The sequence below is a fragment of the Callorhinus ursinus genome, unplaced genomic scaffold (genome assembly GCF_003265705.2).
Source record: "Callorhinus ursinus isolate GAN/ISIS: 27379988/994484 unplaced genomic scaffold, GSC_fseal_2.0 scaffold25, whole genome shotgun sequence".
Lineage (NCBI taxonomy): Eukaryota > Metazoa > Chordata > Mammalia > Carnivora > Otariidae > Callorhinus > Callorhinus ursinus.
The window spans coordinates 11,597,210-11,623,162 of record NW_027397087.1 but is presented as its reverse complement, the minus strand read 5'-3'; the positions used below and the strand labels follow the sequence as shown (position 1 = coordinate 11,623,162).

Genomic DNA, 25,953 nt, shown 5'->3' with positions numbered 1-25,953 from the left:
CCAAATTCTGTCCATTTCTAGGTTTTTATGGAGACTTCATTACATGGGCATGATTGATTAAATCATCAGCCTTTGGAGATCAATTCCACCGCCAGCCCCTCTCATCTCCCAGGAAGTATGACCCCATTCTTGGGTCACCCAGGGGCATGCCAAAAGCTGCCTCATTAACATAACAAGAGGCACCTTTATCTCTCTCACCACTTAAGAAATTCCTCGGGTTTTAGAAGTTTTATCATGGGAGCAGGACAAAGACCAAATACATATTTCTTATTATAATTCATAATATCACAGGAAGGAAGCCATTAAAAGATGACATTGCTAATAAAAAAAAAAGACGATATTGCTTCCTGAAATTATGGATTCATTCTTGCACTCACTTGCTGTAGCTGACAGGTCTCATGCCCAGTATCCTTATTAGCCTCCCATGGTTAAATCCTTGCAACTAGTTGTTATCCAGCAATATTCTACACTTTGCCAGCCTTAACAAACAATAAGTATATAGGCAAACTACCCCTAGGTGGAACATCAACTGCAAGTTGAAGAATCAAACTATTAGGTTAGAACAAGATTTCTTACAACTTTGGCACTATTGACATTCAGATGGCACATTTGACATAATTCTTCATTGTGGGGCTCTCCTCTGCACTTTAGGATGTTAGTAGCATCCCTGGTCTCTGCCCACTAGATGCCAGTACTGCCCCCCCACCTCAAGTTATGACAATCAAAAATGTCTCCAGATGTTGCTAAATGTCCTCTGGGGATAAAACTGCCCCCAGTTGAGAACCCTTGGATTAGAAATATAATTATCCCTGTGGTGTTCTTTCTGCTTCCTTTCTTAGAAGACATACCAGGGGATTACTACTGGGGGACATCGTGGTTATTCTTTTTGGTAATAGACTTAAAGTGTTTCCTGTTGGACTGAGGTCCTCAGTTCCTTGTCACATTGACTTTTTCATGGCATGACTCATAAGAAGATAGTTGACCTCATCAGAACAAGGAAGCAAGAGAACCAGAAAGATGGCAAGCAAGACCAAGTCAGTCTTTTGTAACCTAATCTCGAAAGTGATATCCACCACTTTTGCCTTATTGCATTCATTAAAAGCAAGCCACTAGGGCCAGCCCACACTCAAGCAGGACCATTGGGGGGCCAATTTAGAAGCCTGACTACACCAGGATGCAAGGGAGGTAAACTTCATTTTTTAATATTTGCATGTCGAAAAAGGTCTTTTTTTTTTTCTACTCTCCTATTCAATCAATAGTTAGACATAGAACTCTAAGTTGAAGGTGCTGGGCTGGCTCTCCTCCCCAACCCTACTGATGGCAGGCTGCCCTGAGAAGATAGCAAGGGGAGAGCTGGGAATGCAGGGAAAGGACCCCTAACTCTTTCACAACGCCCACGGGCACAAGGAGGAGCCAGACCTGGTCTTCTTCAGTCTCCCCAGGGGAGCCTGGCCAAATGCATCAGTAAGTGAAGAATTAAAGAAGAGCAGACTTAGAAGATAAAACTTAGAAGAGACAACATTATTGGTTATGCGCCAAACACTTGGAGACCCCTACAATCTGCAGAACTTGTCCTTATAGGACAAATTTTTATCCGACAAGTCATCTGAACAACCTGCATAATAGACACAGAAAACAAATAAAAGAATTGAGTGAAGATGAAATCAGGACACTGAAACATAAAAACAAAACAAACAAGAAAAAAAAATTGACAAAAACTTCTGTCCAGGAATATAACAATAAAGAGACAAACAACAGCAATGCTTAGAACCCCAAAGCAGGAGGTAAAGAACTGGATGAAGACATTGTACCTTTAACCCTTGAAGAGAAGGAAAACAATACCTAAAATCTTTATTTGAAGTTTTGATTCTTATATAAAAAAAACCTACCTCTGGATGGACCCGAGGCTGATGAAATCCCAAGAACTCTCTAAGCTCCTGATAACTTTCAAGCATTTGCTGACATGTGGGATAAATTCTGGTGGAGAGGTCCTGAGAAATTTTAATAGATTCCCTGTAAGCACTTGTTTTATGTTTAGATGGTATAAGTAGAGACACAAATATTAGATGGAATAACTATGGCTGGCTAAGAATCTGTCCCTCTGCCGTGCTATCAACAGATTTTTATTTTTGTCATTGTTGTTCTTAAAAATATCCTATCTTAACCTTTACAAAAAACGCCTATCTTTTATAAGAGCCCTTGGACAAAGTTCCCTGCAGGACACATCTCAGATGTTTTCTTTGCAGCTTGACTGCAGTGTTGCATTCACTAATGAGGTGACGGAAAACATTAAAGCTTACCATGGATTTTGCTATGAGGAAGTCATAAATTTGATAACCAACGTGATACTCAAATAAAACTCCCTGAGAAATTCCACAGAGCTCAGCAAGGTAACCTGGAATCTCAACCAACCTCTGAGAATCACTATAAAGGATCCCTGTGTTCCAACAGTGGAAGACATTACTCAGGAACTTAAAGATATATTCTCAGAACAATACCCCAAACCTTGTAAATGCTCATCTCGGGTACTGTCTGTCATGGGACAGCTCAAATTCAACATATCAGAGAAACACCATGCTGACTTGTACAGAAGTAACTTAGTCAATCCTGACACACTCTCAGCCCAGCTTCACCGGTAGAAAATAAAGTAGAAAAACAGAAGGAGAGAGGTAGAGTTCTCATCCACTACTTAGGAAGCCCAACATCGGCCTGACCCCAAATTTTCCCTAATGTTTATACATTGCTGAAAGTCTTATGTATTCTTCCTGTGATGAAGTTTGAGAATGACTGCTGTGAAAATGCTCAAAAGCATCTCAAAAACATTCCTGAGGAAGACTTTGACAGAATGAAGGTCAAGTCACTTGACTTTGCTGAACATAAACTCTTATATAAAACATGATCTGGATTTAATGGTAGATACACATATCAAACTCTACACAAACAAGTCAGTGCTTCCTACAGGTAATTCATAAACCATAAAAAGTACCTAAGAGAATGTTAAAAAATAGGTTGATACCCTTGTCAGTTACCTGCTCAGTGGGGAGTCTGCCTCTGCCCCTCCCCCTCCCTGCTTGTGCTCTCTCTCTCTCTCTCTCTCTCTCAAATAAGTAAAATCTTTTTTTTTTTTTAAAGATTTTTATTTATTTATTTGAGAGAGAGAGAGAACATGAGCATGGAGAAGGGGAAGAGGCAGAGGGAGAAGCAGACTCCCCACTGAGCGGGAGCCCAACATGCAGCTCCATCCCAGGACCCTGGGATCATGACCTGAGCCGAAGGCAGACATTCAACCAACCGAGCCACCCAGGTGCCCAGTAAGTAAAATCTTAAAAAAAAAAAAAGATTTTCTCCTATATTTAATATTTGGTGGAAAAGCTGTAAGGTGTATGTAGGCCACTTAATCACTGTCACTGAATATCTTTGCCTATACACCTCTTATTGAATACATTAGCCATTGATAATCTGTGTAGACAACCACTGTTTTAATGCTCACACCTTGAAGATTTATCTGTTCTTCCAGAAGATAGTATTGCAAGTACGAAGTTTCATTTCTGCATGATCTCTGGTTCTGGCACTCTAGAAATGCTTAACGTCATTTTGGATATGGCATTTATTGTCACTGTGGATCCAACTGTATTGAGTTATCACTTCTTTGAAGGAATAAATTTTGAGGAGGTGTAAGAGGAAAGAAGAGATTTTATAAAGTGTTACAATGAATCTCACAACCGACCTTTGACTAGTTGGGGTTTTAAGTATATTGTTAAAGATTTGTAGCGTACAGTTAATGGAAGTATCAGAGAGAGAAACTGTGAGCTTATAAAACAAGGGGTCAGTACAGGTTTCCTCTTTATCGTGTGAACTTAGAGGAACACGTTACCATTGAAGTTCAGATGGGAGAGCCTGCCATTCTTGTTCCATATCTGGTTGTTGCTATTTATTACTTTGTTAAGCTACACCCTCCTGAGTCTTAACCTTTTCATCAAGTATATATTAAACACTTCTGTCTCATGATCAAACTGAAATCAGAGACCATGGATTCTGAGAATTGATCTATTTTCTTCTGTCTTTTTCTGTGACTGTAACTACTTCCTCATCTTGACCTGGAAAACTTACAAAAATAAGGGTTTTGTGGTTTATCTAGGATTAATATAGAAAATATGACCATTATTTTTAGTGAGGAAAATCAAATTTATTTAAATCTAAATAGTAAGTGAATTTTCATTTCATCTTATTTCAGTGAAATGTGGGTTTGTTCTTTTTTCAAATTTGTTTTAAAAAAAAACATTATGCCCAGATGGGTTCACTGGTGAATCCTACCAAACATTTAAGGCAGAAATTATACCAATTCTCCATAATCTCATCCTGAAAACAGAAGCAGAGAGAATACTTCCTAACTGATTCTGTGAGGCCAGAATTACCCCAATACCAAAATCAGAGACTACAAGAAAAGGAAATTATAGACAGACTCTCATGAACATGGCTGTAAAAATATTTAACAAAATATTAGTAAGTCAAATCAAATAATGTATAAAGAGAATTATCTGCCATGACCAAATGCAATTTACCCCAGGTATGCAAGGTTGGTTCAACATTTGAAAATCAGTTATGTAATCCATCACATCAACAGGCCAAAGAAAATCACATGATCATATCAATAGATGCAGAAAAAGCATTTGGCAAATCCCATACCCATTCCTGATCAAATCTATCAGAGAACTAGGAATAGAGGAAAGCTTCCTCAACTCGATAAAGAACATCTACAGAAACCTACAACTAACATCATACTTAATGGTGAGAACTAGAAGCTTTCTCACTAAGATCAGGAACAAGGCAAGGATGTCCCTTTTCACTACTCCTTTTCAACACCACTCTGGAAGTCCTTGCTAATGTACTAAGGCAAGAAAAGGAAAAAGAATGTAAACAAATTGGGAAGGAAGAAATAAAATTGTATCTGTTCACAAAGTGATTGCTATGTAGAAAATCTGAAAGAATCAACAGAAAAACTCCTAGAACTGTCAAGCAATTATATAGCAAGTATGCGGATACGAGATTTATATACAAAAGCCAATCACTTCCCTATATGCCAGCAATGAAGAAGTGGAATTTGAAGTAAAGCAAGGTTCTAAATGGCTAGGCAATTATCCCAATGTCATTTATTTACTTCTTATTTTTCACATGGATTTGGAATGATGCCTGCATCATACACAAAATTCTCATATACATTTTCAATTTTTAGACTCTTAATACCATTCCACGTAAGTGTAGATTTCTGCATAATATATACCAAACTGTTCTTATCATTATAACTTTATGATTAAATATCTAACTGGGTCAATGTAGTGGTTACCTATTGTTGCATAGCAAATTACCCCAAAATTAGCATTTTAAAACAATATTTATTATCTCACCCAATTTCTAAGGGCCAGGAATCTGGGAGAAGGGTAGCTAGATAGTTCTGGCTATCTCTCACCAGATTGCTGTGGAGGTATTGGCTGGGGCTGCAGTCATTTCAAGGCTTAACTGGGGTTCAATTCACTTTTGAGCTCACTCACACTGTTGACAAGTATCAGCTCCTCATTTGATGTTGGCCAGATGTTCTAGTTCCTTGCCATGTAGGTCTCTCCACAGGGCTGCTCACAACATGGCAGCTTGCTTCCTCCAGAGGAGAGACTGGGGAGTAGGAGGTATCCAAGACAGAAGCCACAGTTTTTTATAACCTAATCTTTTTTTAAAAAAGATTTTATTTATTTATTTGTTTGTTTGAGAGAGAGAGAGCGAACGAGCGCATAAGTGGAGGCAGGGGCAGAGGGAGAGGAACAAGCAGACTCCCCACTGAGCAGGGAGCTGGACATGGGGTTCGACCCCAGGACCCTGGGATCATGACCTGAGCTGGAGGCAGATGCTTAACTGACTGAGCCACCCAGGCGCCCCTATAACCTAATCCTGAAAATGACATACCATTAGTTTTGTCATAAGCTACTGGTCAGACCAACACTGGTTTAATAGGGGTTCAGATTTAACAAATAAAAAAAAAATCAGTATTCCCAGTTAAACTTGATTTTCAGGTAAACAACAAAACTTTTTATTATAACTATGTCCCATGCAATACTAAAGATACACTTATACTAAAAATAAGCAATCTTTGTCTGAAATTCAAATTTAATTGGCCATTCTATATTTCATCTGTCAACCTTACCCTGGTACAGTGTGAGAGGGGCAACAGAAGGGTGTTAAAACCAGAAGACAGAGATCATGAGAGCCCATCTTGGAGAGTGGCTACCAGAGTTAAGTCTTCCCTTGTAAGGTTTTTTTTGTTGTTTTTTTTTTGCTGATCAATTTCATGCAATTACTCTTCTAGTTGAGCCAAAAATCAAGTTCCCCCCAAAAATGCAGTTATAGTTTTCATTGGGATTTCACTGAATCCATAGATCAATGCAGGAGAAATAGATATATTTATAGTACAGAATCTTCTGATTAAGACTTTTTATATCCTCTACTAATTTTTAGATTTTTCTTCATCTAGATCCTACATATTTCCTGTTAGGGTTTGCTGTTATTGTTGTTTTGATTTGCGATTGTCATAATTTTACCTATGATATTTTTGAACTTGTAGTTGAAACATAAAAATGCTGCTGATTTTTTAAAAAGATTTTATTTATTTATTTGACAGAGAGAGAAAGAACACAAGCAGGGGGAGCAGCAGGTAGAGGGAGAAACAGGCTCCCCACCAAGCAGGGAGCCCCATGCGGGGCTCAATCCTGACCCTGGGATCATGACCTGAGCCGAAGGCAGACGTTTAACGACTGAGCCACCCAGGGGTCCTTATCCATTTATTTTAGAGAGAGAGCATAAGCAGGGAGTGGGGTGGGGGCGGAAAGCAGAGGGAGAGGGAGAGAGAGAGAATCCCAAGCAGATTCCCGGCTGAGTGTGGAGCCCGACCAGGCGCTCGATCCCATAACCCCAAGATCACAACCCGAGCTGAAATCAAGTCAAATGCTCAACCGACTGAGCCACCCAGGTACCCCATTTTTTTTTTTAATTAAATAGGCTCCACTTCCAGTGCAGAGCCCATTGCAGGGCTCAAACTCACAACTCTGAGATCAGGCCCTGAGCTGAAATCAAGAATTGGGTCACCCAACTGACTGAGCCACCCAGGTGCCCCAAGCAGTAATCATTTTTATGAGAAAAACTTGGGACTAGGAAGAGTCTTTTGTTTTGTTTTGTTTTGGTTAAGAGTTAATTATTTATTTGGGAGAGAGAGAAAATGAGAGTGGGGGAGGGGGAGAAGGGGCAGAGGGAGAGAGAGAACCTCAAGCAGACGCCGACTGAATGGGGAGCCCAATGTGGGGCTCCATCGCACGACCCCAAGATCATGACCTGAGCCGAAACCAAGAGTCAGACATTCAACCGACTGAGCCACCTAGGCACCCCTAGGAAAGTCTTCTGAACTGAGGGAAAGTAATATATAGCAAGACTATTCTCCACATTTTATTATTTAGATTGACATGTAAATGTGCTATGATGTTTCCAAACTACCCTCCCCAAATGCTTTGGACCAAAACTTGCTGCATAAAAAACTTCCTAGAATTTTAGTTTAAATATCCCATATCTGCACTGCTTTGAAAGAACTTGCAACAGAGTCTCACTTCCAGATGGCAGCCTGACTTTTTCCTTACCTACCATTTCAGACAAAATGTTCAAGGGGGACTTTTCATAGTACTTTAGACATATCACTTCCCAAAGAATTTACTACCTAACAAGCTTTGGATCAGAATCACACATGTAAAAGATAAATAAGAACAGAGTCCTCTGCAAATCCAGAATACAGGCCAAAGCACAAGACAATATAACCTAACGGGAGAAGGAAAGACAAGGAATGAGAGACTCAGCTCTCAGGGGAATGCTACATCCTTTGCCAGACATTGGCGTCCATTCTTTTTTTTGGGGGGGGGGCGCCCATTCTTAAACAACAACTGTTACCAATCTCTTGAGCATTGGGATTGTCAGATTTCTTTCCCTGAGAAATGCTTAGGAGTAGCAATCAGATGGGGAGGGGAAGCTACGGGACTTGTCTTCACTTCATGTTACTTCTGCATAGGCAGCATGCTGTTTTTACTTAAATTGCACACTATGCAATGATAAAAATAACGTGTTTTCTAAAGATGCTTTTATTTGTAATTCATAAACTTTTTTCTTTTTATATAATAACTGTGATTCGGAAGGAGGGTTGTGGGGTTTGTGAAAACTGGTAGGGGAGAGCTAAAGCTCTCCTAAGTCATTCCTTTATATGTAGCCTTACCAAAGCTGTAAAATAGCACTGTTCTACACTTTATAAAAGTTTAAAAAGGTAGAATTCTTATCTTCAAAAAAGCACAGTCCAAAGGTGCAAGCAAACAGGTGCAGAGAAAATGCAAAGAGTGAATCAAAGAAGGTGAGTGGGATAACTTGATTATAAGCACAGTACAGAATACTCAACCTCTGGGGTACAAAAGAAAACATTGATATTGAGGGCTGAGTTGATTTTAAACTTTGCCTTAACACTGTGTTAATGAGGGCAAAATATTCCTGTGCAGTGGGGCACATGCCTTTTTCTAACACACCAGGTGATACGGTCCCAAGCCATGATGAGTCTGGAGAGGCTGGGAGTACCCAGCCCATGGGCTATGTAACAACTTTTTGGAAATAGGTAATATGAGGTATTTCAGGTCCTATGGAGAGTTCAGCTGAGGGCTGAAGCCTGGAAAACGATCCAGATGGAGTGGCCTCATTTCAATACATATTTATTGAGTACCTATGTATCAGGCACTATGTTGGGGACAAAACATGGTCTCTGTTTCATCTATGTCATCTCAGAATCACACTCAGGATCTGACCTGTACATAGCAACTTGAGAAGATCCATCAAAATGAGTGGTCTTGCATTTCTAGAAGCTTCTTTAAGATTGTGTCCTCCTTCTGAAAGAGTACAAAAAATAAAATGTAAAAGGTGCTCTGTTCTGTTTTTTTTTTTTTTTAAGATTTTTATCTCTAAATAATCTCTATACCCAACATGGGGCTCGAACTCACAACCCCAAGATCAAGGGTTACATGTTCTACTGACTGAGCCAGCCAGGAACCCCCGTCCTGTTCTCTTTAACTCTCAAATGCCCAGCTGAGAAAAAAACACTGAAAATTTAAGCAGATTTTGCTATTGCTCAGTAGGAGTGAGTTAACAGCAATTTTTAACTAAATGAATGCCAACCGTAAGCTAATTTAAACCAAATATGCCAGTCTAAACCATTCTATTGGGCAGTACACTGGTGCAAATTCCATCCTAGCCTGGTTAAGTGATTTCCACCAGATTCCAAATGCCTGGGGAGGAGCAATTTAATTAACGTTTTTCACTGGGGGCGCCTGGTGGCTCAGTCAGTTAAGTGTCTGCCTTTGGCTCAGGTCATGATCCCAGGGTTCTGGGTTCAATCCCCAAGTCCGGCTCCCTGCTCAGTGGAGAGCCTGCTTCTCTCTTTCCCTCTGCTGCTCCCCCTGCTTGTTCTCGCACTCTCTCTCTCTGTCAAATAAATAAATAAAATCTTCTAAACAAAACATTTTTCACTGAAATCTTGATTCTTATCTACCATCCTATCCTCCAAAACCTCTCTTTCCCCATGTCTTCTCCACCTGAGAAAATGCCAACCCATGCACCCAGGCACTTGCTCAACCCAGAGATGTTTATGCATTTGCTCTCTGACCTCCCACATCCAATGACCAAGCCCTGTCAATTCTACCGCCAATCCATCTTGAATTCATCTACTTCTCTTTCCCCTAACACTACCCTAATCCAAGTCATCTGTATCTCCCACCCACACAACTGGTCTGCTTACTTTCACCCTGACCTCTATCAAATTCCTCAGATAGATATGTGATTTAACTTAACTTTTTTTTTTTTTTTTGGATATTTCTCCCCTCAGAATGTAAGCTCCTTGAAGACAAAGATCATGTCTGATTTTTTTCCCCTGGGTTATTGCTAATGCCTAGCATATAGTAGGCATCAGTAAAACTTGAGAGAATGAATGCATGAATGCTTTGTAGAATCCCTGCACAATAGGAGTCCTCCTCTGTAAAACAGACAGTTATAGCTCAGAGTCCATTCTCTTAAAAGTCTTTTTTCCCCTTGGGGCCTCATGAACCAGTTCCTCAAAGATAATTGAGTCTTTTTTCTTCCTTCAGGCAGATTGTATGGTGACCTTTTAGCAGAGCCTCTTACGAAGAAATCAGGAGTGAGAGCTCTGATAGAGCATGACTAAATGGAAATAATCCAATCCGAGCCTACCTCTTCTTTAAAGCTTTGGAAAGAAGCGGAGAAATTTTAAAAGAAAAACACCATCTTAGAAACAGAGCCTTGAGGCAATACTGCCATCTGGTGGCAATAATCTTAATCTGCGGGCAACCAAGAACGTTCCCCTTTGCCTTAATCTTTTTTTTTTTTAAGGATTTTATTTATTTATTTGACAGAGAGAGACACAGCGAGAGAGGGAACACAAGCAGGAGGAGTGGGAGAGGGAGAAGCAGGCTTCCCACTGAGCAGGGAACCCGATGCGGGGCTCCATCCCAGGACTCCAGGATCATGACCTGAGCTGAAGGCAGACACTTAACGACTGAGCCACCTAGGCGCCCCTTGATATTCATTTAAATGGGCTTCCTGGGGAAGGAAACTCCGAGAGCAAAGTTATTTTTATCTTCATTGCCCTGTGAAAGAGTTCCCTGTAAGAGTAAAGTTATATTGGCGACAAGACTGAAATAGAATTTGTGTGAGTATAGCAGGTTTCAGTTCTCAGGGATTTTCTCACCTTATTTTCCTTCCTTTTTGTTGAATTTTTCACTTCTACTGTACTATTTTCAACTTACAATCAACTTTTTTTCTTCTGAATGTTCCTTTTGAATGTGTTCTTTCCTTTCCTTTTGGAGCAAGTTTTCCTACCAACTTCATAGCCTCTATTTTCTGAGTTCCTTTTTGTTAATTTTGGTCTCTCTCATACTGGAGGCTTTCCTTGATTGTCTGAGGGCAAGCCTTGGCTGTCTTTTTAAGAGAGTAAGGCCAATCGTAGGGGTGAGGCAGGGTAGGACGTTGGGCTGCTCAGTGGAGGATGATCTTTTTAGGAGTGCAGGATTTTGCCCCTCTTGGGCTGGAAAGTTTTCCCAGTGAGGAATTATCCAATCACCTGTGGATGGAGGAGGGAATGGAGTAAGTCTGGTTGCTGGCACTCTGAGAGCTGAGTTGGAAGAGGGGGCTGATAGGTCTTGCCATCTAATATTGACTTTCATGTAATTCCCATTTTCAGTAGAGTATCTCTGTCTTCGGCTATGCCTCATATTTTTTTTTCACACACACTCCCCCTTCCAGAGATATCTAGTACCTTCTGGGCCTAAGCTTTCCAGGGGTCCTGAGAATTGGCTTGCTCTGGTTTCCCTTACTAATAGCTTAGTTAGCTATTACTCCACAAAGTCAGTTCCCACACTTGCACCTGCTTTACAACTTCCCATAGCTCACCACAAAATTATGCATTTTGAGCTTACTGTCTTTTAAGAGGACTTCAGATAAGCAGCAGAGATATATGAATGTGTCCATTGGATCATATTTAAGTAGGAGTCTGCATTATATTCATAAGGCCCCCTCTAATTCTAAATTCTGTTATTTTAAGTGCATTTTCATTAAAGCAAGAATAACATAGTTGGGAATGATATTGAAGCAAGTACAACTCAGGAATCTCATATCCAAATGCATTAGGAGAAAAGAGGTAATTGATTTTTTTTTTCAGTAATCAATCTGGGGAAACTTCAAGGAAGAGACAAAATTTGAAGAACTATCTATATGATAGAAATGTACATCTTGATACAGAGCAGAAGAAAACACTTTTTAATAACTGAACCTAAAACTTTATGTATACATTTTAAGAGCAGCAGGGGTGGAACAAAAAAGAAGTTGAGGGAGCCTGCAGCAAGCTCATTCTTGATCCAGAGTGCAACAGGAACCTACCATCAGGCTTCCGGCAGTGAGATGGTATGAGAAAGGCAGTGAAAGGCAGGATATAGAAAACTGTGGTATCAGCTGGAAGGATAAACTGAAAGAGGAAGAGACGACACACACACACAAACCCAAAAAACAAAAAACAAACAGAAGGTTTTTTATAGAAACGGAAAAGTCAATCTTCTAAAATTCATAGGGAATTGTAAGGGGCCTTGATTAGACAAAACAATACCGAGAAAGAAGAACAAAGTTGGAGGACTCCCTTCCCAATTTCAAAACTTACAACATGGCTACAGTAGTTTAAAATCTGTGTGGTACTGGCATAAGGATAAACATATAGACCAATGAAATAGACCTGAGAATCCAGAAATAAATCCATACATCTCTGGCCAATTGATTTTCAACAAGGATGCCGAGACCATTCAATGAGGAAAGAATAGTTTCTTCAATAAATGATGCTGGCACAACTGGACATCCATACTCTGATCTCATACAATACACAAAAATTAACTCAAAATGGATCAACAACCTAAATATAAAAGCTAAAACTAGAAAACTCTTAGAAAAAAACTTATGGGTAAATCTTCATGACTTTGGATTCTGAATGGACTTTTAGATACGACATCAAAACACAAGCAATAACAACAAAAAGATAAATGAGACTTCATCAAAATTAAAATCTCTTGTACATCAAAGGACATTATCAAGAAAATGAAAAGATAGGCCCTAATAGAGCTAAAGAACCAGGCCTGCCTTGTGCCTAAAGGACCTACTTTGGGGGCACTGTGTCCCAGGGGAACATGAGGTCTCCTTTGGGATTTCATTGCAAAATGTATGATTTACCTCCTCACAAAAATAAAAAAAGGAGGAGGAGGAAAGAAAGGAAAAAGAAAATGAAAAGATGACCCACAGAATAGGAGAAAAAAATTTGATGTATCTGATAAAAGGTCTAGTGTTCAGAATATATGAGTTACAACTCAACCACAAAAAGATAAGCAACCCAAAGTAAAAATGTGCAAAGAACTTGAATAGACATTTCTTCAGAGAAGTTATATCAATGGCCAACAAGCACAGGAAAAGATGCTCAACATCACTGGTCATTAGGGAAATGCAAATGAAAACCACAATGAGATACCACTCTAACCCACTAGTATGACTATTTTTAAAATGGAAAATAAATTCTGATGAGAATAGGGAGAAAATGTATACTGCTGGTGAAAATGTAACATAGGGCAACTGCTATGAAAAACAGTTTGATGGTTCCTCAAAAAGTTCAGCATAGACTTACCATACGACCCAGCAATCCCATTCTTATGTATATAGGCAGGAGAATTGAAAACAGGGACTCAAACAAGTACACGTACATGCATATATTCATACCAGCATTACTCACAATAGCCAAAAGGTAGAATCAGTCCAAATGTCCTTTAATAGATGAATGGATAAACAAATTGTGGTATACACATACAATGGAATTCTATTCAGCCATGGAAGGAATGAAGCATTGATACATGCTACAACGCGGAGGAACCTCAAAAACACTAGGCTTAGTGGAGAAACCAGACCCAAAAGGCCACTTATTATGATTTTACTTACATGAAATATCCAGAATAGGTAAATCTATAGAGACAGAAAGCGACTGGTAGTAGCCAGGGACTTGAGGGAGGGAAAAGTGAGGAGTGACAATGGGTACAGGGTTTTCTTTGCGGGTAATGAAAATGTTTTAGAACTTGATAGAGGTGGTGATTTAACATCATGAATGTTCTAAATGTCACTGAATTGTATACTTTAAAATGGTTAATTTTATGTTATGTGAATCTCACCTCAATTTTTAAAAAATAGAGGAGATGCTGAAGGACCCAACAGCAAAGCCTTAGGAGTAAGACAGAAAAACAAACAAAAAATAGTGAAACAAATACAAATACAAAGCAAAAACAAAACAAGGAGGCATAAAACAGAGAATTTCTGCTTGAAGCAATGACGGATGTGAACATTCTTAGCTCAAAAAAAGGGGGCAGAATGTACATAATCAGAAAAAAAGCAAATGAAATAATTTTCTAATTAGCAGAGCTCTGGGAATGCTGGTTGGACAGGTGAGACGTGCTTATCACTTTAAGTTCACTAAGATTCTAAAGGGCAATAAAAAAACTAAGTGGAATAGAGACAGGGAAGAACTCTGCTTTTCTGAGAACCTAGGAAATTTGAAAGAGATAGCTCAGATTGGTTTGAAAGTGGTTACAGAGTAGACTAGAAAAGAAAAACCATTGTAGTAAGGATTAAGATTTACAGAGATATAATGTAAGATAGGAAGATCGTGAATACCTAACAGAGACTAGTAAAGCTTTAAGACCTACACTAATCTAAGTAATTTTTTTAAAGATTTTATTTATTTATTTGACAGAGAGAGGGAGAGCACAAACAGGGGGAGCAACAGAGGGAGAGGGAGAAGCAGGCTCCCCGCTGAGCAAGGAGCCTGACACGGGGCTCGATCCCAGGACCCTGGGATCATGACCTGAGCCAAAGGCAGACACTTAACCAACTGAGCCACCGAGGCACCCCAACTGAGCCACCGAGGTACCCCTAATCTAAGTAATTTGAGAGGAAAGCTGAATTGTATTACAACTATACATTTGTGTATACAGTAATACAGTATGTACATATACTGTAGTATACGTGCTTTCAAGCCCTATGAGTTGAACAACAGACAGGAAAATCTGAGGATTTATGAAGCAATAATCTAACCTTTTTTTAAAGATTTATTTTATTTTACACAGAGAGAGAAAGTGCACGTATGCACTAGCAGGGGGAGGGGCAGAGGGAGAGGGAGAGAATCTCAAGCAGATTCCATGCTGAAAGCAGAGCCCAATGTGGGGCTTGATCTCAGGACCCTGAGATCATAACCTGAGCCAAAATCAAGAGCTATATGCTTGGGGTGCCTGGGTGGCTCAGTCGTTAAGCGTCTGCCTTCGGCTCAGGTCATGTTCTCAGGGTCCTGGGATGGAGCCCCACATCGGGCTCCTTGCTCGGCAGGAAGCCTGCTTCTCCCTCTCCCACTCTCCCTGCTTGTGTTCCTCCTCTCACTGTGTCTCTCTCTGTCAAATAAATAAATAAAAATCTTTAAAAAAAAAAAAAAAGAGCTGTATGCTTAACCAAATGAGCCACCCAGGCACCCCAGCAGTAATCTGACATTTTATTCTCAGAAAAGGTTGAAAGGTTAAATTAATGAGTGTATAAAGGTATGCTTACAAATGTTCATTGCAGCATTATCTTAGCAAAATAACTGATTCAAAGTAAATATTCACTAGTATGGTATGAAATTTTATGGAGACATTAAAAAGGGTGAGGTAGATTTTTATACATTGGTTTAGAAAGAGGTCCAAAACATAACTAAGGGGGGGTGAATGGGAAGCATATTGTAGAGCAAGATATGGGAAAGGGTCTCCATTTTTGTGAAACCAAAGAAAACAAAAAGCCCCAAAGAACAAAATTCTATAAATATTTGTGTTAGCCTAGAAAAAATCTAGAAGATTGCACACCCAACTATAAACAGCAGTTACCTCAGTTGGTAATGGCTGGGAGACTGCTTAAGTTAACATAAGTAAAGCCCTTAGAACAGTGCCTGGCACAAAACTGGTGTTCATTATGTGTTAACCACCATCATTTTTCCTTTATGTGCTTTGACACTGAATTATTACAAAAATTACTTTTGTAATTAAAAAAAAAAACATTTACAGAATGACAGAAAAACAAATGGCTAAAAACATATGAAAATATGCTCAGTTTCATTAAGAATCAAGAAGATACAAATTAAAATTACAGTATCATTTTCTGCCCATCAGATTGGCAAAAAAGGAAAGGGTTTATAATATCCATTTTGGTGAAAATTTGACTAAACCATCATTATCCCACATAAGAAAATCATACCTACCAAAGTTTAAAACATGTATATCCTGTGACCCAGCAACTTCACTCCTAGAAATCAATCTGAAAGATATAGCTGCCATACATACAAAGTGATATGTATAAGGATATTCACCATTTAGCAGTGAAAAACTGGAAATAACCTAATGTCCACCAGTGAAGAACACGTGGAATTCGGCACTCATCAGAAAGAATAAGATCTGTATGTATCAATATGGAAAATTCTCTAAGAAGTAAAAAAAAGTTAGTTGTGTATCTGTGCCAGTTACTGATTTATTGCCCCTCAGCTCCAACTCTATCCTTCATAGCCCTGTTTTGTGATACTAGATATTTTCCTTTGTCAGCTGATACAATTTTAAGCTCTATCAGTAGGGGGTGCTAGAGGGATACTGCAGGAGGAAGGGGGAGTCTCTTCCTGGTTCTTAGGTGCTATCCTCATTTTTTTTCTTTGTAGTGGGGAAATATCCAGTGATGCTTGCCTACCACTGAGGTTCAAGAGCACCCCAGCCAGGCAGCTTCCCAGTGAGTTTCAACAGCATCCCTTGTGTCTTTCCATTTAATTCTGCCAGCATCCTTGTGAGCGGCCTTCCAGAACCTCAGTAGTTTCCAAGTGAGTTTCTCAGCACTCCCAACTCAGCAGTCCAGCCTGCAGTTTCCTGCATGCCAGTCCCAAGTGGCAGCAATTCATCAAACTTCATCATCCAGTGACATCATCTGTCATACGCTCTCCCATAAAGTCCAATCATCAGTCTTGGAGAAAAGAGGCCTCTTCCAAATTTGTTCCTTCCTTGAGCCCTTTGCCTCAACCTTAGACATAGTGGCTGCTCCCTAAATCGGCTATTGTATTGTTTTAGAATTCTTTTTACCCCCTTCATAGTTAATTCCATTACTAGTTAATAATTCTTTATATTAAACTTTCTCTATTTAACATGTGGTTTCTGTCTCCTGACTGAGACTGTAGCTGATACATCTCATTTACGTTTTTAAAAAACTCTGTGTGTGTGTGTGTGCATGCATACACATTTATGTAAATATATAGATGACATGGAATATACCAAATTATTAACAGTGATTATTTCAGGAAAATTAGTGGGACTGCAGGAATAGGGTAAAAGAGGATTTTATCGGGGCGCCTGGGTGGCTCAGTTGGTTAGGCGACTGCCTTTGGCTCAGGTCATGATCCTGGAGTCCCGGGATCCAGTCCCGCATGGGGCTCCCTGCTCAGCAGGGAGTCTGCTTCTCCCTCTGACCCTCTTCCCTCTCGTGCTCTCTATCTCCCATTCTCTCTCTCTCTCAAATAAATAAATAAATAAAATCTTTAAAAAAAAAAGAGGATTTTATCATTTACTCCATATACTTGTCATTTTAATTTTTTACAATAAACATTAATTCAAGCATTATATAATTCAAAACAAATATATATATAATATAGATACATATATCATGCCAATTTCTGGGGATTAAAATACAGTATGAGGGGGCTGAGGGTTGCTCTTGGAAATATAAACTAATTATAAATAGAAGAAAAAATGATAAATTGGGGCACCTGGCTGGCTCAGTCGGTAGAACATGTGACTCTTGATCTCAGGGTTGTTAAGTTCTAGCCCCATGTTGGGTGTAAAGATTACTTAAAAATAAAATCTTTGAGGGGTGCCTGGGTGGCTCTGTTGGTTAAGTGTCTGCCTTTGGCTCAGGCCATGATCTCAGGGTCCTGGGATAGCGCTCTGTGTCAGACTCCCTGCTCAGTGGAGAGTCTGCATCTCCCTCTCTCTCTGCCTGCTGCTCCCCCTGCTTATGCTCGCTCTCTCTCTTGATCTCTTTAAAAATAAAAAATAAATAAAATAAAAATAAAATAAAATCTTTGAAAAAAAAGGAAAAAATGATAAATTATTTTTTGAGGCAATGAATAGGGGTGCCTGGGTGGTTCGGTTAAGCGTCTGCCTTTGGCTCAGATCATGATCCCAGGGTCCTGGGATCATGCCCCACATCCGGCCCAGCATTGTCTTGTCTGGTTCCCTGCTCAGTGGGGAGTCTGCTTCTTCCTCTCCCTCTGCCTCCCCTCACCCCTCACCCCCCCCACTCCTGCTCTCTCACTCTCTCTCAAATAAACAAAGTCTAAAAAAAAAAAAGGCAATGAATCGTGTGGAAAAGACAAATTCTATGTGATAAGGATGCCTGAAATTATGGCACTGCTCGTTATGTCAGGAGTTGCACATGCAGGAAAAATGGTGATAGGAAGATGACTAGCTCCAGCCTCATATTAGTAAGCAGAAGTTAATACCTATAGTATAAGATGATTATTTATAGGTTTAGAGCTTGCGCAAGCCATTCCTAAAACTTGGAGGCCTTGAGCTGAGGGGAAGGCAAAAGAGTAAGTCCTGAAGTGCTGACAAGTGTCATTCCAGTAATTTCCGGCTGTATTTTTCGACTTCCTCCCACCCCTGCCTAATTGCCTATTCCACAGTAGCCATGGCAAAATCCACTACTACAGTCAGAGCTGTAAAGTAAGCATTCCCTAACTTAGCAGGGACCCCAGAATATAAATTTTTCTTGAAACTGAAGTGTTTTATAGAACCAATCTGAGGGAATGAACTCAAGGTAGTGAAGTAGATTTATATGCCATTCACATACAGTACAGATAACTGAACTTACAAAAAATATAAAGAGTGTTAGACTTAAATGTAAACTGTGTTGTGGTTGAAGGAAAAAAAAGCATTCAACTGAATTGGAATCACACAGTCCTACCACTATTTAGTATTTCTTTTTACTCAATTAGTTAAGCAGATGGGTTTAAAGTCAGATTTCCTGGGATCAAATCACAGCTCTAGCACATATTAGAAGGTTAATCATTCTTAGCCTGTTTTTTCATTTGTAAAAAGGGGAAAAGCACCTACAGCCTTGGTTTTTGAAGAACATATAAGACATGCACAGTATCTGGTACTTACTAAGGTCTCAATACATGTGACTTTCACTCACTTTATGAGTCTCAGGGTTTTTTTACCTAAAAATGAGGGGTCCCTACTAGATTATCTCAAAAGCCCCATTCCTGCTTTAGCAGTCTACAAGTTGAGAGATCAAGGATAGGCTTTTTAGGTGGAGGTGGGATGGAAGGAGGTACTACTAGAGAAAATAGTCTAACATGAAACTCAATGAAAGAAATGTTATCAGAAAGGCAGAAAATTCAGTAGAAACTGTCTTCAGGGAGTTCACATCAAGAGAATGTGTCACAGGAGTCAAGGTGCCAGGTACCCTGTAAAGGCAGAAGTAAGATGAGAGATGCCCTTCTCAAAACCGGAGGATGTGCAGGTGATCTTGCAGTAATTTAGAGGATGAATCTGCTGATCTGGTTGTCTAGACCCAGTCCTTTGAGAATGACAATCCCACTCAGTGGGGCTAAGGACAACTCCCTGTATCAGTCACCTCTTCAAGGACCAGATCTCACCTCGGCACTCAAAATAATTTGCACGCGTCAGTTTGATGCAAAAGGAGCGGCTAACTCGGTGATCAGACGGGCCCAGGCGATAGCGGACTCCCAACACACTCCCAGTCTTTGCTTTACTGCCCCACTCGGATTGAACCCCTAGGCCATCCCATACTCGGGTGGGTTATCCCATTCTCCCTTTACCCATTCAGTGTCCCTCTTGCACTCTCCTTAAGTCCTCTCACCGCGCCGCTCCCCTCACATCTCTCCCTGTCCCCATTTCTGCAGGCCCTCTCAAGCTCCCACCCTAACTTTCTTCCCCATTGCTTCCTATCTCTCATCTCCGACGTTTATAATTCACCTCTTTCCCGTTTCTACCCCCGCCCGGTTCACGCCCTTTCCCACTCTCACCCTTTTCTAGCTGACGGTGGCTCGCCTACCCGAGCAGGATTGAAGGTGCAAAGGCCCCGCCCAGGGTGCGTGACGTCCAGATTCTCCCGCCCACCTGAAGGCGGAGCTCGAGAGCGATTGGTCCCCATGGTGCACCTCCCAGGACTGGGACCTCTCCCCTACCAACCTGGGCACGTCGGACCACTTCCGCCACCGCTGGGCACCGCTTCTGCCAGCCAGTCTGGCGGCAAGGGGTTTGTCTCGTTCTTGCTGGGATTGTGCGCGGTTTCGCTGTACTTCCTCCAACTTTTCAGTCGGTTTTGCAGGCGGCGTTTCTAGGCTCTGCCCTGTTTCTTGACTGCACCCAGATGTGCTTTAAATAGGAGACCCAATTCGAAAGCCGGCCCTTCCTCTCCAAACTTCCTCCTTGTTCATTGTGTGTTGGCCAGATTTCTGAAGTCCAACAAACTGATCCGTAGCCATAGACTGAGCTCCATGATAGTACTAATAGTGGCTAATACTCCAAACTTACTGTGCGACAGCTATTATTCTCAGATGCTTTGTAAGAATTAGCTTATTTCTCTGTAAGGTAGACATATATTATCCTCGTTTTACATGAGGAAACTAAGTTACAGAGAACTTAAGTATTTTCCTCAAGATCAGCTATTACTGCAGCTATTAAGTGGCAGTTAGGATTAGAACCAGGTGGTTGGATTCCACTAAACCAAACCGTAACAACTGCCTTTGGGACCCTAGGTTTTGAGGCTTACCTCTTCCTGAGTCCGATTTAGAAGACATGAAGGAGGAAGGGTGAGGATGGGAAAGAAGACCAAGAGATTCTTTGTTTTGGCGCTATGTTCTCTGAGCTTGGTGAATTGAAGGATAGGTGGATTGATTATGTGTATATACAGTATATGGATATCCTTTTGAAATCATTCTTTAAAGGCAACTTGGTAAAATATTAAGAGGAAAAAACTATTAAATGATCTCTTATTAAAATGGGGAAGAAAGTTAGGGTGGTATGTAGTATTATGCTTATTTCAAGAGAATGTGTCACAAGAGTCAAAGTGCCAGGTGTCCTCAAAAGGAGCCTGGATATTCCTTAGGGGCTTGTAAATAGACAGTATTTTTGCTTCTGTATTAATATTTAAGGAGATATATAGCAGCTATGCAAATAATGTGGGGGGAGGGGAAAAAACCTTGCCCATTAACTTTTCAAATGACTAGTAGCCACATAAATCTCAGCTCACTGTCAAAATTTCCAGAAACAGAGCTTTTCTCCACAAGTGCTATTACTCACCATACCACATTACATCATATAATGTATAGAATGACCAGGAACAAAAATGTTAAAAATTTATTTGATATGGTATTTATCATTTCAAATATAAGTTCAGGTAAGATCCATGGATAGTTTCCAATATTATTGTTTAATAAGTTTTCGTTATTAGGATACAGTGAACAAGACTAAACATTTTCTAATAAAGATCTTGGTAAATTGTAGAGCAGGAACTCAGCTAGTTTTGCCAATAAAAAGGTAGTCTGAATAAGGAATGGTACAGAAATGAATCGGTCTTAGGCACAGTGGCCTACTTTAAACACTGAACCCATTTCCACTTAAGGACCAGAAAATGATGGTGCCCTTTAGAGAATGCTGAAATGAAAATACAGAGGAACATATAGTGGTTCAATTAATACAGAGCAACAAGACTGTCAATATGTTATGTAGCCAGTGGGGAAGCCTTCAGCAATGGCTAAGTGAGTTAAAAAAAAAAATGTATTTTCCCTTTCCTACCTCAAATTATACCAGTAAGGAACTCTGGAAGATGTGTTAGGTGAATTAGTTTCTTTCCTGTCTTCTCCAGTGCTTCATACTTAACTCTGCCCCTGTTGGGAAACTCACTCCTCAGGCTTTGTTGCAATGCAGTTCATCCTTTGCCAAGTAATTTCTTTGGCGGGCCTCCATCCTACAAGTTGAGTTAGGTATCCTTAGGTCTCTTTACTTTTTGGGGGAGAGAGGTTAGAGACTGAGGCTTAATGTCTACTAGTGATTGGCGAAAATCGTTCTTCCTTCAGATTCAGGGTATTAATGGCCTTCATTACAGAAACTTGGGCAAACAGTTAATTCTGGCTCTGAAAAAAGTGACTAAGAAACACTCTGCATTTTGTTCATTTGGGCATAATACACATCAGTGATATGACTATAACTCACAGTGAACAAAAGGGTTATTTTTATATTATTCTTTTATCACATTTGGCCCTAATGATGACCCAGAGCCACAATAGGAACAAAAGAATTTTAAAAAAAAGTCAGGTCAAGATTATCCAGCTAGGAATTCTAACAATGGACCAAAAGGACGCTATTGGAAAACTAGATTGCCTTCCCTGATGTTAAATTGGAAATTCAATCGGATAGCATCCTATAACTTTCCCAGTATGGACTCAGGATAGTGAACATAATACCTCTATTGTGACTGTCATTTATTTGCTGACTCCCAAATCTACATCTCCAGCTCTAATTTCCTATTCTGAACTCTAAACTCCAATGGCCTTCTTTATCTCTGCCTGGATGTCCTGGGTGTCCCACAGTATCTCTAACCCAGCCTGTCCAAAACTGAATTATTTATCTCTACCCTCACCCACCTCAGAACTATTCCCCTATATTTTGGTGAATGAATAGTACCCCCTTAGACTCAAGCCAGAATTAGAGAACATTCCAGATCTTTTCCTCCCCTCACGCTTCCTTCTCATTCATCTAATTAGTGGTCAATCATGCTAATTCTACTTGGTTCAGTATATCAGGCATCTCCATCCTTATAAACAGTTAATGCTTGCTGTCTTAGGTCTGGTTCCCTAGAAGAAGAGTCCAAAAGAGGATTTGGGGTGTACTTGATCTCTTGAGGGAATGAGTTTTAAGAAAAACCTATAAGGGAAGGAGAGAAGCAACTAGGGAAAGGAAAAGAACCTAATAATCATGTAGTCTCAGGTAAAGTATAGCCTGGCCTGATCCCCAGTTAAGGACTTGAAGCATTAATCACACAGCAGAATTAAGGCAAGAGGGCCAATCTCTTGTACCCCCCCTAGCAGTCATTGACCAAGGGCAGTTGTTGGCAGGGGGGCATCACAGACTGTTTTCTGGGTAAGGTAGCTGCAGTCAGTGGTGGACGAGTCTCTGGAGAAAGGGGCAGCTGTGAGTTACCAGCATCCACAGTCACTGCCACTTGGTGAAAGGAGATGTTGGCAGCACACCGCGGTTTCTACCACACCAGCCCTCATCATCTCTCACGTGAACTACTACAGTAGCCTTCTTGCTGGAATTTCTACTTCTAGACTCGACTACCTTTAATTCACCATCCACACTGCAACCAAGATGATCTTTCCAAAAAGAAAATCTGACCATGCATCTATTCAAAACTATAGAGAGAAAAGAGCGAAACTCATTAACATTTCACATCAACCCTTCATGTTAAAACCTTAAACCACCCTCCCAACCTTATTTCCTAGAACTCCTCACCCACCTACACTTCATGACTGTCTCACACTCACACACACATACATGTGCATGACTTACACACATGCACACACTCACCTTTGCTCTAGAAATATCAAAGACAAATTTCATACTCTCTCATATTGCCATGTTTTTATACTCCTGTTTGATCTGCCTAGAAGATCTTTCTCTCCCTGCTGCCACTTACCTATCTGAGAAATTCTTGTTCCTTCTCTGGAATTTAAGTGTAGCATCACCTATAAAGCCCGACCTGATTTCTTTAGCCAGACTCACCCCAAAGCTCTCATTGTACCAAATTACAGCACATGTCACAATGTATTGTAATTGTGTACTTAAGCACATGTCTCTCCATTTAAACCATAAATTCTTCCTTTTACTTCCTGGGACTGGCTTGGAGCTAAGGCCCAATAAATGTCAGTTGCTGATCTTTCAGGTTTATCACACCTTGAATAACATGCCCTATTAATTTAACACTCACTGTTCCATGTGATCCTTCCTTACATGCCCTCAAACTGTCTTTTTGAAGTTCTATGACATAACCCCTTCTTTTTAACGTTGTAGAATTTGGTAAACAAGTCCACGTTCCTTCATGATTTTACTAACCTCAGTGTATTTTTCCTGAGTCTTCTGCAGTTCTAACTCATGCAATAATTTATATTTGAGCTGAATAAGCTTTAAAAACGGAGTGAGATTTCTATAGATGACAATGAGACTTAAGAAGTAGCATGGACAAAGGTGGAGGAATAGAGTGCTGGTGAATTAGAGCACTAATTACAGTATCAGGAGGACAGACGGGTGTGGTGGGGAAGAGACTAGAAACCAACGAGTGTGGAGCCTTGAACGCCTCACTGATTGAGATGCAGGGCACAACTTGTGTAGTCAGAGGGTATGTAAGTCCTGGCTCCACCATGTCTTCACTTGTTGATCTTAGGTAAGCATCTTAACCTCTCTAAGCATCGCTTTCCTCACTTGTAAATTGAGAATGCTATGAAAACTTAAAAAATATATATAACCTAATAAAAAGGTGCTGACTGAATGCTAGTGGGGAGATGACTGGCGGAGGGGCAAGGGGGAAAGACCAATTCCAAAGGAGAAGAGCTGGCTGGGATCTGGGAGGACTCCCCTAGCAGCTGTTGGTGGCCCAGCATGGGCAGATGGAGGCAGAAAGATGGAACTGATTTCCTGGTCTGACAGCAACATCAAAAAATGACTCAGGAGCTGCTACAGACTAAAGCCCAGCTATGGCCCGAGCAGATTAACTTCCTGGGAGAGGTTTCCCATGTGGGCTGAGAAATAGGAAAGAAGTAGGCCTTTCCCAGGTGGGAACTGGTTTGGGGAAGATGACCTGGTGGTTCTGACTCTGAACCTGGCACAGAGTTGCTCACCTGAGAGTTGACAGCACATGCAGACAGTAAAGAAGCAGCATCAACTGTAAGAGCATTCACACCCATGGTAAGGACAACACCATTGTTCTCAGTGGGTGGTAGGACTAGAGAAGAGAATTCCCAGGCGCCTGCATGGCTCCATGCACACCAGGATAATTGAGGAGCTCCTGGGGAACCCACCAACACCTGAAAAACAGGAGGTTCCTCAAAACAAGGCTTTTGAGGGATAACGCTTATGTTCAGTCTTTGTGTTTCTAAGTAGAGAGACTTAAGCTAGAAAGAGGTTTCCTCCCTCATTCCTCTTGGGGTATTTGTATTTGGGATGTGCTGGGCAGAAACTCATGTGAACGTTGAGTTTGGGAGAAGGGACTTCACCCTCTTTGAGATTCAACCTGATCTCAGGATGCAAATATTTTAGTCTGTATAGTAAAGAGACTGTTCCTACAGGAAATGGCCTGAGGTTGTCCTCAGCTGTTTGTCCTGGGTGGAAAAGTGCTCTATGTACTTCAACTTAGCTCTCATCAGTTTAAAAAAAAAAAAGGAAGGAAAGAAAAGAAAAAAGCTGACATTCCTTTTAGTTAATTTTTTAAATTTGTTTTGAAATTGATAAACTTTGTTGAAAATAAATTTGAGGGCGCCTGGGTGGCTCAGATTGTTAAGCATCTGCCTTCGGCTCAGGTCATGATCCCGGGGTCCTGGGATCGAGTCCCGCATCGGGCTCCCTGCTCAGCGGGAAGCCTGCTTCTCCCTCTGCCTCTGTCTCTCTCTCTCTCTGTCTCTCATGAATAAATAAATTTAAAAAATCTTTAAAAGAAAAAAAAGAAAAGAAATTTGATTTTATTTTCAAACTATAAGAATACTTCTCCTCACCCAGATTCCTAACTGTAAACATCTTATTACATTTGCTCCATCTCTGTGTGTATACGTGCTATATATATTATATGTAATTATATACTTGTATAAAACAATTAGTTGTTTTCTGAGCCTTTTGAGAACAAGTTGCATCCATGAAGCCCTATTACCCCTAAATACTTCAGTGTGTATTTCCCCCAAATCAAGGACACTTTGCTACTTACTTACCATATAACCTTCCAACATTAATACAATGCCATCATCCAATTCACAGATTCGTGCACTCCCCCACCCCCATTCAAATCTCACAAACTTCCCCAACAACTCTTCTTCCTTTCTGGCACACTGTCCCTTCCAGAAACACACACGGCTATTGTCAAGTCTCTTCAGCCTCTTCCAGTCTGAAACTGTTCTCCCTTTTTCTCTGCCTTTCATGTCCTCGAGAGTACCACCTCTTATGTCTGTGACAGTTT

At 40.5% G+C, this 25,953-nt stretch overlaps 1 long non-coding RNA gene and 2 pseudogenes across 1 annotated transcript; 2 read left to right on the top strand and 1 right to left on the bottom strand.

The window, feature by feature from the left end:
* The first annotated feature begins 959 nt into the window (after positions 1 to 959).
* LOC141370076 (52 kDa repressor of the inhibitor of the protein kinase pseudogene) lies at positions 960 to 1,994 on the top strand (annotated as a pseudogene).
* Positions 1,995 to 2,001: 7 nt separating this feature from the next.
* Positions 2,002 to 2,990, top strand: LOC141370049 (52 kDa repressor of the inhibitor of the protein kinase-like; annotated as a pseudogene).
* Positions 2,991 to 7,987: 4,997 nt separating this feature from the next.
* Positions 7,988 to 19,806, bottom strand: LOC112833240 (uncharacterized). Its single transcript, XR_003210576.2, has 3 exons — positions 19,754 to 19,806; positions 10,823 to 11,194; positions 7,988 to 8,951 (listed from the first exon to the last, which is right to left on the bottom strand). It is a non-coding gene; the product is annotated as an uncharacterized lncRNA (long non-coding RNA).
* Between the last annotated feature and the right edge of the window lie 6,147 nt (positions 19,807 to 25,953).